Consider the following 15,930-nt stretch of genomic DNA (forward strand, 5'->3'; position numbering starts at 1 on the left):
AGCATATAGAAATTTCCCTAGTTCATCTCATGCAGTCTAGTCATGTATTTTCCAATACAATTAAACTTTAAAAAAAAAACATACCATTTTTCATCCTAAGAGGGAAGAGTGTAAAATAATTTCAATAATCTCTTGACTAACACTACCTTCTTGGTGTCTACCAGTTAGTATCCAAATGCTCTAGCAAGCATATATTTAAAAGCACAAATCAGGAAACAGATTACCACAGCTGCTGAAGATGTGTAGACTTTTTAAATGCACATATACAAAAATCAGACTCCACAAACCAACACCATTTACACCAAAGAAATATTTGGTTGAGTTAAATGCAAAGAAGGCAATTCAGGAGACTGAGAAAAAAAAATCCAACTGACAATTTTGTTTTCTCCTATCTTTGCCACATGAAACATGCAGTAACTACCACTTATGATATCCAAATGATATAAAGAATTGTTATACAGCCATAGTGTTGTACGCATACATTAAAAGTCCTGGGCACATATCAAATGTAGAAAAATGTGAAGAATTGCTAAAATAGCCTGTAATTTTAAAATGACTTTTTAAATCTTCAACAATTAATCATGTTTTCATGCATGCTAATGTTCATATCTAAGACCATTCCTTTCCTTTGTTACTCACCTCCCAAAATAGTGCTCCATTATATAGTAAATTACAAATTTTAATTTAATACAAATTTTAAGTTCAAAAGTTAACTTGTGGGGCTGGGTTGTGGCTCAGGGGTGGAGTGTCTGCCTAGGACGTGTGAGGCACTGGGTTCGATCCTCAGCACCACATAAAAATAAATAAACAAAATAAAAGTATTGTGCCCATTGACAACTAAATATATATATATATATATATATATATATATATATATATTTAAAAAGTTAACTTACAGCATCAAAAAATGAAGTTTTCCATCTATTAAAAGAACCCTTCCTAAAAAAGAACCCAAAGCCAAAATGTGTGTGTGTATGTATGTGTGTGTGTGTGTGTATACACACACTACTTAGTGTTTACTACCTTCCCACACTCGACTGTGGGTAATATTAAACATGCAGAATATTAAGCATTACCAAACTGACCATGGCATATCTTCACATCTAACTCTATACTCCCAAAGGAACAGATCTGAGCTTGAACCTGCTCCCCTCAACCCAACTACCCTATTTTAATTCATAGGTTTTCAGGCAACCACAGAAGTTGATAAGGATATAAAGGAAAACAATAAAAAGGAAATACAGAATTTAATTTCATCAAAATCTTATCAGCAGACTTTAAAAAAAAAAAAACTAAATAAACTTCAAAGTTAACCAAACTCATAATTTGTTGGTTTAGTAGTTTAGCTACTGCCTCACGACAATAAAATAAATCTGATATGACAATCATCTACTTAAGTATTTGCATAGGAATAAAAAGTTGAAATGTGTAATCTGTCTTCCTTTAATATCTTTCTAAAACTGAAATATGAAACATACAAACAGACTAACATTACCAGATGACAAATGTTATTTTCCCTGAATGGGATAGAATTTTAATGTAATAATGATAAGAGAACATTTTACCAAACATAAAAATTAAATATTTTGTATTTTCTTCAGAACTTTGACATATATTCAAAAATACAACGGGGGGAATAAACCTGACAATACAAAATTGCAGAAAATAAGGCACTTACCTTAGACTTTAGTAGAAGTTCAAGAACACACTAATAGGAGTTTGAGGGTTTTAATTGCAATGAACTTTTATTACTAATGGGTAATGGTAAAAATATTCCTAAGAGAAAATAATAAAAATAGTATAAATATCAATTTCTAACTAGTTACAGCACCAGATCACTGAAGGGGGAATGATTTAAGTCATTTTCAATGAAAACACTCATTTTCATATTATTTTTTTAAAAAGGAAACCCGCTTTGCCCTCCCTGCCAGTCTCTGATACCTTCGAATACTACAGTTATTTCACAGTGGGAAGGAATGGGTAATAAGTACATTTCTTTTCCAATCAGTTTCTCTACCCAGTCATTAAACACCAAACACTGAAACTGAATTCAGCTACCTTGATCTTCTTACCAGGAATGCTCCCCATGGCACCCCAATCCCTTCCACTGTGTCTTACTCCAACTGCCAAAGCCCCTCCTATTAATAGTAAATCCCTTTCATACTGACTCACTGTAACTCCAAGTTGATGAAATAGACACCAAGCAGAATATTTAAACTTACAAATGGAATTTTCCTATTTTCAAAGAACTTAAAAGGAAACTAAAAGTAGAATACATTCAAACTAAGTTAAAGTTCAACTAATTTAAAAGAATTCATGTTGCTTGTTCTATACTGGTTCAGTTTAAATATTTTTTGAAAGTTCATATGCCAGGCATGTGAAATTACTTATACACAAGGCTGTTTCCCATGTAAATACCTGATACATAGATATAAATTTAAGTCATTACAAGATTGCAAAACCAACTTGGAAATTTTTCTCCAAAATTTTCCTTTAACTATGGAAATTTTCAAACACACAAAAATAGCATAAGAGTGACAATGAACTCTCCTGTACTCATCTAGCTACAATAATCAACTCAAGAGCATTTTTGTTTCATCTTTACCTCCTACCCACTCCCTCTCGTCTTTATTATCTTCAAAAAAAGAGAAAAAGAGGAATACAGTGTGCTCAATAAATACAGAGAAAAATCCCAAAGATAACAAGTATCAAATTAACAGTTTAAGAAGTCCAGAATCTAACAATGTAACTTGTACAGGCAGCCTACACAACTTCTAGATAAAATGATAAACTTCTTCTAAGAATTCGGTAAAAAAAAAAAAAAAGAAGAAGAACCATCTTCAACAATTTTAATGAGGTCCATAAAACTCCATGGATATATTGTAAATTATATCTGAAGAATAAGTAAGAATATATGATGAAAACAAACTTAAAACATTTACAATTAGGTTATATTCACATTGCACCTTAGCTCAAAACGAAAAAAAAACAGACTATTTAACATATTGTGTCATAAAATTACAATTCAACCACTTGAAAAACCGCTGAACACTTAAACGCCTTAACTGGTCCTTCTGATTCCTAATTATAGATTGATATCAATGTAGCAAGAAAACCAGGCATTTTAACCTAAGTGGTTTAAAATGTTCAAAATTAACCCCACTGTTCATTGGAAAACACATGAAAGCAAGTCTAAACTACCTGAATTGCATGTCATTAAACAGAAATGTATCCACTTTCCAGGGCCGGTGTTTTTTTTTTTTTTTTTTAAATAAGTTCACATATACCCTTAAACGCAACGCGCTAGGCTACAGACAGAATTAGGAGACCGCCTCCTGCTTTTGCTCCTAACCAATACGCAGAGAGAGAAGGTTGGCAGGAAAGTGCTGCGAGGACAGTAACAAACACCAGCAGCTCCCGAGCAGGCCCTGCTAGAGCCAGGAATGACGCACTTCGGTAACCCGACTCTTTTCTCCCCTCCACCCCCCGCCCCCAGCAGCGGTGCTGACACCGCCAACAGCCCGGAGTAGGAAAAAAGACAACAGAAAAAAGGCAGAGCTTGGACCGCACCAGGTTTCATCAAGAAACCTCGATTATTCCTCTTTCGACACTAACCACTAGGACTAAACAGGAAAAGAAGCTTCGTGCTTAAGCAAGTCCCATCATGGTGGTTTAAGAGTCACTAAATTAAGCTGATAATGAGTCCAATCCACAGAGACAAATACAGGGTGTGGCTGCTGTGAAATACGGCGGTCCGTGGGAGAAAAGGGGTATGGAATTTACACTCCAGTGTGAAGGGAAGATTGGGGCTTTACGGGGGGCGGGGGGAAGCGGCCCGCGCATTTTAAGGAACCATTGCAAACCAACACAAGCTCCTCGTTTACTTAAACCTAACCCTACAGATCAAAAGTTTCTAACAGATATACCCTGTAAGCTGTAAATAACCATTTAACCAAAAACCATGACCCTCAATTTCAAAACTACATCCAAGAGAAAGGAGGAGGGAGAGGGAAGGTGGGGGGTGGTAGGCAACAACATAAAAAACATTCTAGGCCACGGAGGAGAAAGTCTCACAGACCGGATGAAACTACTAATGCAATATTAAAAATTAACGCTGAACACTAAAACCCGAAAAATCACACGATAACCCATTACACTTAAGGATTAAAAATAAAATGACATATACACCGAGAAGAAGCGGAAACTAAATGTCGAAAGTACAGCGGTTTATAAAAAACTAAAGGCAAAACAAGACATTCTCGCGACGGGAGGGGGAAAAAAAGGCCGAAATCAACAATACGTTTACGATTCTAGGCCAGAAGAAAATGGGAACGGGGCTCAAAGTTTTGCGGAACTACTTGATGCTGTTTCCCACACCTTCTCTCGCCCATGGCCCATCCGACCCTTTTCGTCCTAAAATTGCCTTCCACAGATCTCCGGATACGTGATAGAAGAAAAAAGAAAGTCGCCCTCAAGCAAGAATAAAAGTGTGGAGGGAAAAAGCATAGGCTGCCTACCTGGGGCAAGGATCAGCTCAGTTCGTGCCTTGAGAAAGACAGTGCGGGTGGGGGTGGGAATGAAAAGCAGCACTAAAACTAAAACAAAAGTGGCGCCAAAACCCCCCAACAAACAGCCTTCCACTCCCGCCCTTCCCCCCTCCGCCCATGCCAGGCAGGCAGGGCCCCCTTCGGGGCAAGGTCTGCGCGCGGGGGCCAACGCCGCCAGACCCCAGCCTATTTATAAAATTGTTGCCCTAAGAAAACTGACCGAACTCGGGCCTCGGAAGGGATGGAGAGATCGATGCCAACCGCTTTCCCAAGCAGTTCCCCCACCACGCGCTGGAGATGATGGGGCGGGGGAGCAGCAGAGGGGCCCGTCACATGAATGTTGTTCCCTCTCTAGGAAGGGAGGAAGAGAGGGAGGGAGGGGAGGGGAGGGAGGAAGGGAAGGAGGGGAAGGGAGAAGGGAGGGGGCACGAGGGAGGGGTGTGATCAGAGTAGATTTTCCCTCGCCTCCCTCGGTCCGAGGCCCAAATATACACAACTGAGCCTCCTCTTTCTCCCCTCCCCCCTAGTTCCCAGCACCACCATTTTGCTCTCTTCCTTCCCCTCTCCACGATACCGCGCTCTCCCCCACCCCAGTTACAGCCTCCCCAGCTTGCCTCCCCCGACTAAGGCTCGCACCCCACCCCACCTCCAGTTTTGGGTCTCCTAGGCTTAAGAGCCTGCCGGAGAAAAGGAACCTAAATCTAATGCTACACAGAGAAGCGGAGCCTCCATCTTGCGCTGCTCCGCGTTCTCCATTTTGGGCCACCCATGGGGGGGTCCTCCGTAGAGGCCCCGAGGGAGAGTTGGGCGAGGGAAGGAAGAGAAAATCTTCAGCGAGGGTAGTCGGAAAGAAGAGTCCTGCGGTAGAAAGCGACTCTAGGAGTAGGAGGTAGGGAGGAAGCGGGGCTGGAAGTTCCTTGGAAGTGTTGGGGTGCCGACTTGGTAGAAAGGAGGGCTGGGGGTGATGCGGGGGCGAGGAAGATTCTCCCCGCCTGGACTTAAACACTCACTCCATGGCTGGCCCCCCATGGGGGCAAAGGAAGCGGAGAGGGAAATTAAATGGCAACAGAGTGCCCAGCCTCTTTTCCCTCCCAACTCCTGTCGGTCGCCCTGTTTCAACCATACACACCTCACGGTGGGCCCCGCGCCCTCCGGGTGCCCCTCCAAACTTCTAGAAGCTTCGCCTCCGCCATTTTATAACTTACCTCCCCCCTCAGCGTACACAGAGGCAGCAACGAGACTGTTCGCCTCCCCCACTCCTTCCTTCTTTCTCAGGCCGGGGGCTTCTTCACCCCTGGGCTGGTACAAGATTTTTTCCCCTTCCTCTTCTTTACACCCTCGAATTCTACTCAGGGACGGAAGCTCCCGCGGTTCTAGAGCGGTGGGGGGTTTTGAAAGTGGCGGTCGGATCCGGCGGGTTTTTTTTTCTTTTTTTTTTTCTTTTTTTTTTTTTTTTTTTTTTTTTTTTGGTGGCGCTTCGGGATTGTTTGGGGTGTTCGCTCTTCGGCGACTTGGAGGCGAATGGAACGCGCAGGCGCCATCTGTCGGCCACCAACACGCGCCCGGCTCCTGTTGTGAGGGAGCAGCATCTAGCGGCCGAGAGCTGCCACTGCAATACTTGGCTTCTGGCCCTCCCACCCAGAGTCCTCCTCCCAATCACCAACCAATCGTGGCCGACTGACTCCCGGGTTCAGCGTCTCCGACGCCTTCTGTAAACCAGGCGCCCGCTGGGGCGCGCCGCCGAGTGGGGTAAACAAGGTGCCGTGCCCGCGCCTGACTTACTCATTCGTTTGGACGTGCTTCCACCAGGGATTCGGTGGCACCAGGGTTCCTCTGTCTTTCCTGGGGGGGAGGGGAAGGTGTGTAGTGGAGGGCGTTAGGAACGTCCGGCAGAGCCCCTGGCCGTGGGAATTCAAAGGCTGGGCTCACTCGGGGACTCTTTGCCCTGGCTCTTCCGCCCCTCGCGCAGCCCCAAGGTGGCAGCCCAGTAGGACATCACCCTTAAAGTCCCCTCCTCTGACTGTCCGCAGCAAAGGAACTGATGAGGCCCTAGTTCCAGGACTCTCGCTTCACTCTGTTCCGTACTTCCCACGAGAAGAACCCAACTCGATGAACTCTGGCACCTGATCCTAAGTGATTTAACGGGCTTGAGTTTTTTGTTGCGTTTTGTTTCGAGTGTGGAGAAAATGGAAGCTGATCTCTTAACAGAAGGACCTAGTACTGGAAAAGAAAAAAAAAAATTTTTTTTCTTTGCAACTCTCTGTTCCAAGACGTGGTCTCTATCTCCAGGATCTAGGAGACTTAAGGGAACTGGGCTACTAGGCTAGGCCAGGCGCTTCACAAATTTCTTCGCCACTCTGGGGGCGGAAGAGGAAAGACGGGACCGAGCGAAGTGAAGAAAATGGAAATGTCGGGGAAAGGAGTCTTGGGGTACCTACCGGTCTTCCCCGCCTCCCCCGCGCGTCCACTGCCTTCCTGGAAACGTGGGCGGCCTCCAGACAGTGTTAGGAATTTAGGTTCCTTATCCTGCCTCCCAATCATCCCCGCAATACAAATGAAGTATGAAACCACTCCTTCCATTCCTTCCACCACCACCCATTAATTCAAGTCTTTATCACCCTTGTTTTCTGTTATTATTTATTCAAAACCAGCGTACAGGACCTTTGACTGCCAAGCGCTCTCTACACGCGGGAGAAAAACTCGGGGAGGGGGCCTATCTCTTGGAAGCGCCTAGGACCGAAAGAAGTGACCTCTTAACAGTGTCTCTGTTACTATTATAGCAACTCCTATACTGATAAAGTAGAATTTGGTTAAAGACTCTTAGTTTCTGTTTCTTTTTTTAATATTTCAATTTCAAGAAAACGTATTTAATAACAGAAATCGTGTGAGCTCTGTGTGAGTTATGCAGATTTCACCCTATATCAAATCTAAAGCATTCCTAATGCAGTATAATGATTAGTTTCAGTCCTTAAATTATATTCCTTCCACGTCTGTGTCTTAGTTTCTTTCTCATCTGCTGTGCTCATTGGCTTTTTCCTGCAACTTTAAAAAAAAGAATTATGGTATATTTAATCAACTGAACAATAAAAGTTAAACAGAAACATCTAAATATCAATAACAAGAAATAAAACCTGAGACATTTTTACTTACCTCTAAAACTATGAAAACTGGAATACTATTCAAAATAAATTTCCATTTCTTTTATAGACTATCTTTGGTAGAATACAAAAAGATACAGTTTTTAATAGATGCAAGTTACAGAATGATGCAGCTAGAACATTAAATAAGGAGTAGTGGAAATTTTGCAGTTATATAAGTTAATGCAAAATTCCACTTGAAGTAATAGGAAAATTGGGCTGTGTACCAAATCGTTTTACATTAATTTAGTTCAATTGTGCCAATTTACTATCAAGTGATATTAATGATTTCCTGGGTTTTTTTTTTTTTTTCTGTTTTAGTATTAGCTAAAAACTACCGATTTCCTGCTCCAAACAATACATGGTACAGTTTTTCATCAATTTTGTAAATTTATGTTGTCAAGTTCATGGTGTAACAACTGACTTTAAAACAATTTTGCCCTCTGAACAAAATTGAAAAGTTCTTGTTAACTTGTTTTTATTTTGTAAAAAATACCACTGAAAGTTAATAATTTTAACTAATATAACCCGAAATTATTCTTGTAGCAAGTTTATACTGACATTTAAAAATGTTTCACAGTAGCTCCTCTTTTCTTTTTGCTAAAGCTCATTCAATAAAATATTTATGGTGCCTTCAATATGTGCAGTTCACAATGCTATATGTCCCAGTCCTATCCTAAGAAATGGTGTTTATTTTTTAAGATACTGAAAGACTAAAGGCATTCACTCTTCAAAATTGAGGACAAAGTTTTTAAAAATGACATTAAATGAAATATATTACAGTTTAAAAACAACCTGAATCTTAATTATCTGTACATCCAGTTGCTGGGAAGGCCAAGACATAGGATCACAAGATCCAGACCAGCCTCAGCAACTTAGCAAGGCCCTAAAGAACATACCCTAGACCCTGTCTCAAAATAAAAAGGGCTGGAGATGTGTCTCACTGGTACTGTGCCCTGAGTTCAATCCCTACTGCTGGGGGTGGAGTCAGGGACTAGAAAAAATTTTTATCTTAGAACAGTAAAACATAACTGACTTAATAATGCCAATCCTAGGAATATATCTTACAGATATATGTTCATGCTAATTGCACAGATATATATATATACTATATAAAGATTTTATTATAACTTTATAATGGAAAATTACAATAGAAATGGCCACCATTAGGGGTCGGTTAAAGAAATTGTGTTGTATCACAAAAGTGACTCCTATGCCCTCCATTAAAACAAATGTAGGCTCGGAGTTTAACTCATTGGTAGAGCACTTGACTAACATGCAAAGCCCTAGGTTTGATCCCCAGCACCTCCAAAAACAAAAGTTAAAAACGTATATGTATTTAATGATATATAAATATATATGTGAAAAAACAATTTGCAAATAGCTTGTATAATAGATCTCATTTGTTAATATATGAGTGATTTGTTGGTTCCTTTTAATTATACATGACAAAAGAATTCATTTTGACATAATTATAAAAGCATGGAGTATAATTTGTTCTAATTCAATCCCTAGTACTCCCCCTTCACCTCTCTTCTACCCCCTGTTTCCTTGCCAGTACTCTACTGATCTTTCTGCTATTTACTTATAGTTGTTTTTTTTTTTTTAATTAGTGTCTTGTGGATATACATGGTGGTGAGATTCACTGTGGTATATTCATATATGTACATAGGTCAGATTCATTCCACTGTCTTTTTTTCTTTCTGCTGAGGTTTAACTCAGAGCTTCACACAAGCTAGGCAAGAGTTCTACCACTGAGAAATATCCCCAAACCTTCAACAAATATTTTTTTAGTATCTGCTCTATTTCAGGCTTTATTCTGAGTACTGGGGACACAACAGTGAACTATACAGATATTACCCCTAGCAGAGTTCACAGTTATGAGTGATGAAATGCATAAAATATTCTTTTTTTAATGTATTCTTTTTAATGAGAGAGAGAGATTTTTTTTCAATATTTATTTTTTAATTCTCGGCAGACACAACATCTTTGTTTGTATTGTTACTTATGTAAATTTGAAATTTTGGACTAGGCATGTAGCTCAATGATACAGCACTTGCCAAGTGTGGAGGAAGCCCTGGGTTCAGTCCTTAGCACCACATACACACACACACACAAGTTTTAAAATCTCATACCGGTTGCTCTAGAAAACAGTTTGGTACTTTCTTATAAAGTTAAATATATACTTAATATATGACCTAGCAAGCTTACTCCTAAGCACTTATCCTAGAAAAATGAAATTTTGTGTTTGCACAAATGCTAATAAAAGTTTTATCTGTGATAGCCAGAAACAAGAAACAACACAGATGCCCATCAATTGGTAAATAGTTAAAGTGTGGTATATTCATAGAGGGGAATGCTACTCAGCAATAAAAAGGATTTTTTTTTCTTTTTTAGTACTGGGGATTGAACCCAGGGGCACTTTACCGGTGAGCCACATCCCCAGCCCTATTTATTTATTTATTTAGAGACAGGATCTCCATAAGTTGCTAAGTCTGGCCTTGAACTTGTGATAATTCTGTCTCAGCCTCATGAGTTATTGGGATTTACAAACATGTGCCACCACACCTGGAGTAAAAAGGACTTATTAATACACACAAAAACTTGATTGACCCTGGAAGGCATTATGCCTCATAAAAACAAAAAAGCCAATCTCAATGCATTATATACTATGATCCCAGTGTATAATACTCTCAAACTGACAAAATGATAGTTGGGGAGAACAGGTCATTGGTTGAAAAGGATTAAAGTTGGAGAAAGCATATGATTATTAAGGGGTAACAAAAGAGAGTTTCTCTGAAGTGATTGAACAATTGTGCATCCTGACTGTGGTGATGAGTACTCAAATCTACACATGTAATAAAATATCATAGAACTACACATATGCACTTAAGTTCATGAAAAATGGTGAAACTCTGGACTGAGGTGTGGCTCAGTGGCAGAGTGCTTGTCTAGCACGAGTGAAGCACTGGGTTTGATCCTCAGCACCACATAACTAAAAAATGAAGACATTCTGTCCATCTACAACCACAAAAAATAATTAAAAATGGTGAAGAACCTAATAATATCTGTATTTTAGTTGATAGTATTGTATTAAATGTTGATTTCCTAGGTTTCACAATGCACTTTTATGGATACTATTATCATTGGGAAAAGTTGATGAAGAATACATGGACATTCTCTGTACTGTATTTGCAACTTTGTGAGTCCTAAACTGTTACAAAACAAAAAGTGGTAATAAAAAAATGCAGGCAGGTATAGTAATCCATGCCTGTATCCCAGCTACCCTGGAGGCTGAGCAGGAGAATCAAAAATACAAGGCCAGCCACAGCAATTTAGCCAGACTCTCAGCAACCTATCAAAACCCTGTCTCAGAATTAAAAAAAAAAAGACTGGGGATGTAGCTAATGGTAAAATACCCCTGAGTTCAATCCCCAATACAAAAATAAATAAAATTTGAGCCAGGTACAATGGCAATCACCTATAATACCAGCTACTTGGGAGACTGAAGCAAGAGTTGAGGAGCACCCCTGGGCTCAATCCCCATGACTACCCAAGTACAAAAAAAAGGGGGGGGAATGTCAGCTGGACTCAGTGATGTATACCTACAGTCCCAGCTACTCATAGGCTTGATCCCCAGAGTTTGAGAGCAGCCTAGGCAATGTAGAAAGACCCAGTCTAAAAAAAAATGGGTAAAAAAAATCTCTGATTTGTGAAAATATAATTAAATTACTCTGTCATACTGTAATTTGTTTGTTTGTTTTTTGTTTTTGGTATTGAGCTTTGAACCTTGGGGTATGCTACATTCCCCAGCCTCTCTCTTTTTTTTTTTTTTTTTTTTGGAGGTGGGGTCTAGTTCTATTGCCCAGGCTTGCCTGGAACTTGTTATCTTCCTGCCTTACACTTCTGAGTAGCTAGCATTATAGGAGTGCACCAATGTGCCCAGCCGTCGATTGAAAAGTAATACATTGAATCTCTAGTTTACAAATCACTTTTTTGTGAACTAGGATATATTGACTTAATTTCCAAGATTCCTATCATCATCTTTATATGAGCTTATATGATTAAAAGCCTGATACTACAATACTCAGGAGTAGACCTTGGACCTGTGGTATCAACAGGAAATAGACATACCAATAAGCCTTGTCTAAAACAAATAACTAGCACCTTTTAAGACATTTTAAATACCATATTACTGGATTCATTGAATTTTTCTTTTTATTTTGAATAGTATGCAATATTTTAACTTTTAATTTCATCTAACTTTAATTAATTAAAAGCTATGAGTTAAAAGAACTGAAGGTATATCTACATACTAAAGATTCAATATCTCTTATATCCAAACCCTCCCACTTCTCATCTGAGCTAACAGTAATAGTCCCGTGTCCAGCTTCTTTCCTGGTCAATCCAATACTGATTAGATTACTAGCTTACTTTGTGCTTACTTGCTTGTTCCCTGATTCACTTTCTCACTCACTTACATACATTTTTATTGATTCACTGGGTCTACAACCATCCTCTGCTACCTTTGATGTGCATAAGAATCACCTGGGGATCTTGCTAAAATGTAAATTCGGATTGAATAAGTCTGAATCTAGGGTGGGACCTGATTCTTCATTTCTAACAAACTTCCAGGACATACCTGTGCTGCTGGTCTAAAGTCCACACTGAGTATTAAGGACCCAAAGAACCAAGTATAAACTCTTTTTTAGGGTGGGCTACCTGGGATTGAATTCAGGGGCACTCAACCACTGAGCCACATTTCCAGCTCTATTTTGTATTTTTTTAGAGACAGGGTCTGAATGAGTTGGTTAGGGCCTTGCTAAGTTACTGAGGCTGGCTTTGAACTCACAGTCCTCCTGCCTGAGCCTCCTGAACCGCTGGGATTACAGGCCTATGACACAGTACCAGCCAAAGTATAAACTCTTTAGGAGAGTTCTCAATACCTTCCACTCTTTTATCCCAATTTCATCACTCATAACTGTGAACTATGTATATAATATATGTATAGTTCACGGTTATGTCCCCAGTGCTTAGTATAGAGTCTGAAATAGAGTAGACACTCAAAAATATTTGTTGAGGGGTTGGGGATATTTCTCAGTGGTAGAACACTTGCCTAGACTGTGTAAGGCTCTGGGTTAAATCCCAGCAGCAAACTGTGTGTGTGTGTGTGTGTGTGTGTGTGTAGCCAGATGACTCTTTAGAAAAGACAGACCACTGTCACTGTGTTGTGTGTGTGATGGTGCTGGGAATGAAACCCAGGACTTAGCACATGGTAGGTAAATGCTCTACCACTGAGCTACATATCCGTTCCTATTTCATACAGTCCAAGCAAACTAAATCACTTGGTGTTTTCCAAGAACTCTCCTACCCCTATCTTTACTTGCACTGTTTCTCTCCTTTTCCTACATTTCCCCCATTCAAATTTTCTCCATCCTCAAATGCCCAGTTTAAATGAGAATATCTCCAAAAAGCCTTTCCTGCTGTCCCCATATGGAAATAATCTCTCACAATTTGGAAATCTTGTCCCTACCAGATGTTGAATGCCTTGAAAATAATACAATGTGTTTTGGTTTTTGTTTTTCAGTTTGTGGTGCTGGAGATGGAACCCAAGGTGTCACACATACCAGGAAAATGCTCTATCACTGAACCACAGACCCAGCCCAATGCCTTGCAAATAATAATCGTGTTTTGTTCACATTTGTTATAACCAAACAAATGTTAGCATATAGTAGAAAATCAATAAATATTTATTGAATTGAAATGAAGAATAAATAATTATCTGGATCAGCATTATTAGAACTTTTTGCAATAATGGCAATTTCTACAACCTGTATTGTTCAGTATGGTAGTCACATGTAGCTACTGAGCACTTAAAATTTATCTACTGCAAATGAGGAGTGGATTTTTTTTTCAAAGACAGAGCGAGAAAGAGAGGGGGAGAGAGAGAGAGAGAGAGAATTTTAATATTTATTTTTTAGTTTTCGGCGGACACAACATCTTTGTATGTGGTGCTGAGGATCGAACCCGGGCCGCACGCATGCCAGGTGAGCGCGCTACCACTTGAGCCACATCCCCAGCCCCAAGGAGTGGATTTTTAATTTCATTTAACTTTAATTAAAAGTTAAATGTACACCAGGTATGGCAGTGCACACCTATAATCCCAGGAACTGAGGAGGTTGAGACAGGATGAAGCCTCGGTCACTTAGTGTGACTCATATCAAAATTAAAAAGATAAAAAGGTCTGGGGATATTGCTCATTGATAAAATGCTTGCCTAGCATGTGAGAGGCCCTGGGTTCAATCTTCAGTACTGTCAAGAAAAAAAAAAAAAGCCTAAATGTAAATAGCCATATGTGGCTAGTAGCTACTGCATAAACAATGACTATTTACATGATTTTGGTTACAATTGTTCTTCATTTACAGGAGGAGGTGGTGCACACAAATAATCCTAGTGACTAGGGAGGCAGAGTCTGGATGATTACAAACCCAAGTCCAATCTGGACAATAAGACTGTCTCAAAATAAAAAAGGCTGGGGATGTAGTTCAGCAATAGAATGTCCCTGAGTTTGATTCCCAGTGCAAAAAAAAAAAAAAAAAACTGTTCTTTAGTTGGGCATGGTGGCCCACACCTATAATCCCAGCAACTCTGGAGGTTGAGGCAAGATCTCAGGTTTGAGGCCAGCCTCAGCAATTTAGCAAGGCCCTCAGCAATTTAGCCAAACCCTGTCTCAAAATAAAAAAATAAAGAAGGGCTGGGGGTATAGCTCAATGGTAAAACACCATTGGATTCAATTTCCAGTACCAAAACCAAAAAACAATTGTTCTTCATTTAATGGTATTTACTGAGTACGCCCTATGGTCAGACTTACAATACTCCTGGAGCTGTTGATAGAAAGAAGTATAATTCATGGTCCTTGACCTCAGAGAGCTTACAGACTATTAAAAAAAGATAGCAAGGCAGCGACTCAGGAGACTGAGGCAGGAGGATCAGAAGTTCAAAGCCAGCCTCAGCAATTTAGCGGGGTCCTAAGCAACTTATCAGGACACTGTCCCAAAAAAATAAAAATAAAAAGGGCTGGGGATGTGGTTCAGTGGTTAAGCACCCCTGGGTTCAATCTCTGGTACTAAAAAAAAAGGTAAGATCAAATAAATCCAATCAAATGTTATAGGTGCTGTTATAGAAGATTAACAAAGTAGGAGGTATGCACAAAGTGAAATGTGGGCAAGAATCTGTAAAGGAAGAACATAGTGTTCTTTAGATAAACAAAAGAAGACACTTTGCCCAGAGGGGAGTGTGAACAAAAGCATGTAAAGTCAAAACACAGAGCCCCTTTCTTTCTGGAACTACAAGCATTGTAGTTCATTTGGCTATCACTTAGGGAGTGAAGGGCAAGGAGCACAATGAAAAGAATTGGAGGAGGTCTGGGAATGTAGCTCAATGGTAGAGCATTTGCCTAGCATGTGTGAGGTCCTGGGTTCAACCCTTGGTACTGGGGGAAGAAAAACTGGAGGCATTTATGCTGGTGATACAAGCAGAAACTCAATCACTTAAGCTGGGAAGAAGTTTGGTATGCTGTAAATGGTGGAGAGCTGTGGAAATGGCAGACAGATTCACGTTATTTTAGGATAACATCTCTGGGTGATGGGGCTTCAACTAAGTCACAATGAGAATGTATATATAGGCTTCTTAACCTAAAACATGATGAAAATTATGGTCAGGCTGAATGAGGAAGATCACAAATTCCAAGCCAGACTCAGTAGCCTTGTCTAAAAACAAAAGAGCCACACATGGGGGCACATGCCTGTATTCCTAGAGGAAGGATACCAAGTTGGAGGACAGTGCTCAGCAACTTAGTGAGACCCTATCTCAAAGCAAAAAGTCTGGGGATGTTGCTCAGTGGTAAAGTGTCCCTGAGTTCATTCCCCAGTATTGCAAAAAATAAATAAATAAATAAACTGAGAATTATGTATAGCTCAGTAGTAGTGCATTTACCCAGCATGTGCAAGGCTTTGGGTTCCATCCCCAGCACTGTGGGGAGAGAGAATTACAGTGAACATCTTTGTTTTGTCTTTATTTGAAAATCCATTCAGTTATCTTTGTGAGTGTGTGTGGGTGTGCACATACAGTAGAGGCACATCTTTCACTAAATGGCCACATCTCCATAGATGCATATTCAAAACTTGTGTATATCTGAACATTTCAAGGAAAAAAAAACTACCTCCTGCCTAAATTGTTTGAAAAAT

At 40.0% G+C, this 15,930-nt stretch overlaps 1 protein-coding gene and 1 long non-coding RNA gene across 6 annotated transcripts in view; one reads left to right on the forward strand and one right to left on the reverse strand.

The window, feature by feature from the left end:
- The window catches only part of Stag2 (STAG2 cohesin complex component), a 134,998-nt gene extending 128,946 nt beyond the window's left edge, over positions 1 to 6,052 (reverse strand). The window contains exon 1 of one of the 5 annotated variants that reach the window (XM_046468662.2): positions 5,753 to 6,052. The gene's annotated coding sequence lies outside the window, so the exon portion shown is untranslated. Of the gene's footprint in view, positions 1 to 1,678; positions 1,804 to 4,517; positions 4,540 to 4,767; positions 4,899 to 5,752 lie in introns of those variants that run through there. The other 4 variants (XM_046468692.2, XM_046468668.1, XM_046468684.2 and 1 more) reach the window with 4 other exon arrangements.
- On the forward strand, positions 5,007 to 13,477 carry LOC124109860 (uncharacterized). Its single transcript, XR_006857117.2, has 2 exons — positions 5,007 to 5,436; positions 13,272 to 13,477. It is a non-coding gene; the product is annotated as an uncharacterized LOC124109860 (long non-coding RNA).
- Positions 13,478 to 15,930: the final 2,453 nt, after the last annotated feature.

The sequence above is a fragment of the Marmota monax genome, unplaced genomic scaffold (genome assembly GCF_021218885.2).
Source record: "Marmota monax isolate L192 unplaced genomic scaffold, Marmota_monax_Labrador192_F-V1.1 WCK01_AAM20220418_F8-fsc00054, whole genome shotgun sequence".
Lineage (NCBI taxonomy): Eukaryota > Metazoa > Chordata > Mammalia > Rodentia > Sciuridae > Marmota > Marmota monax.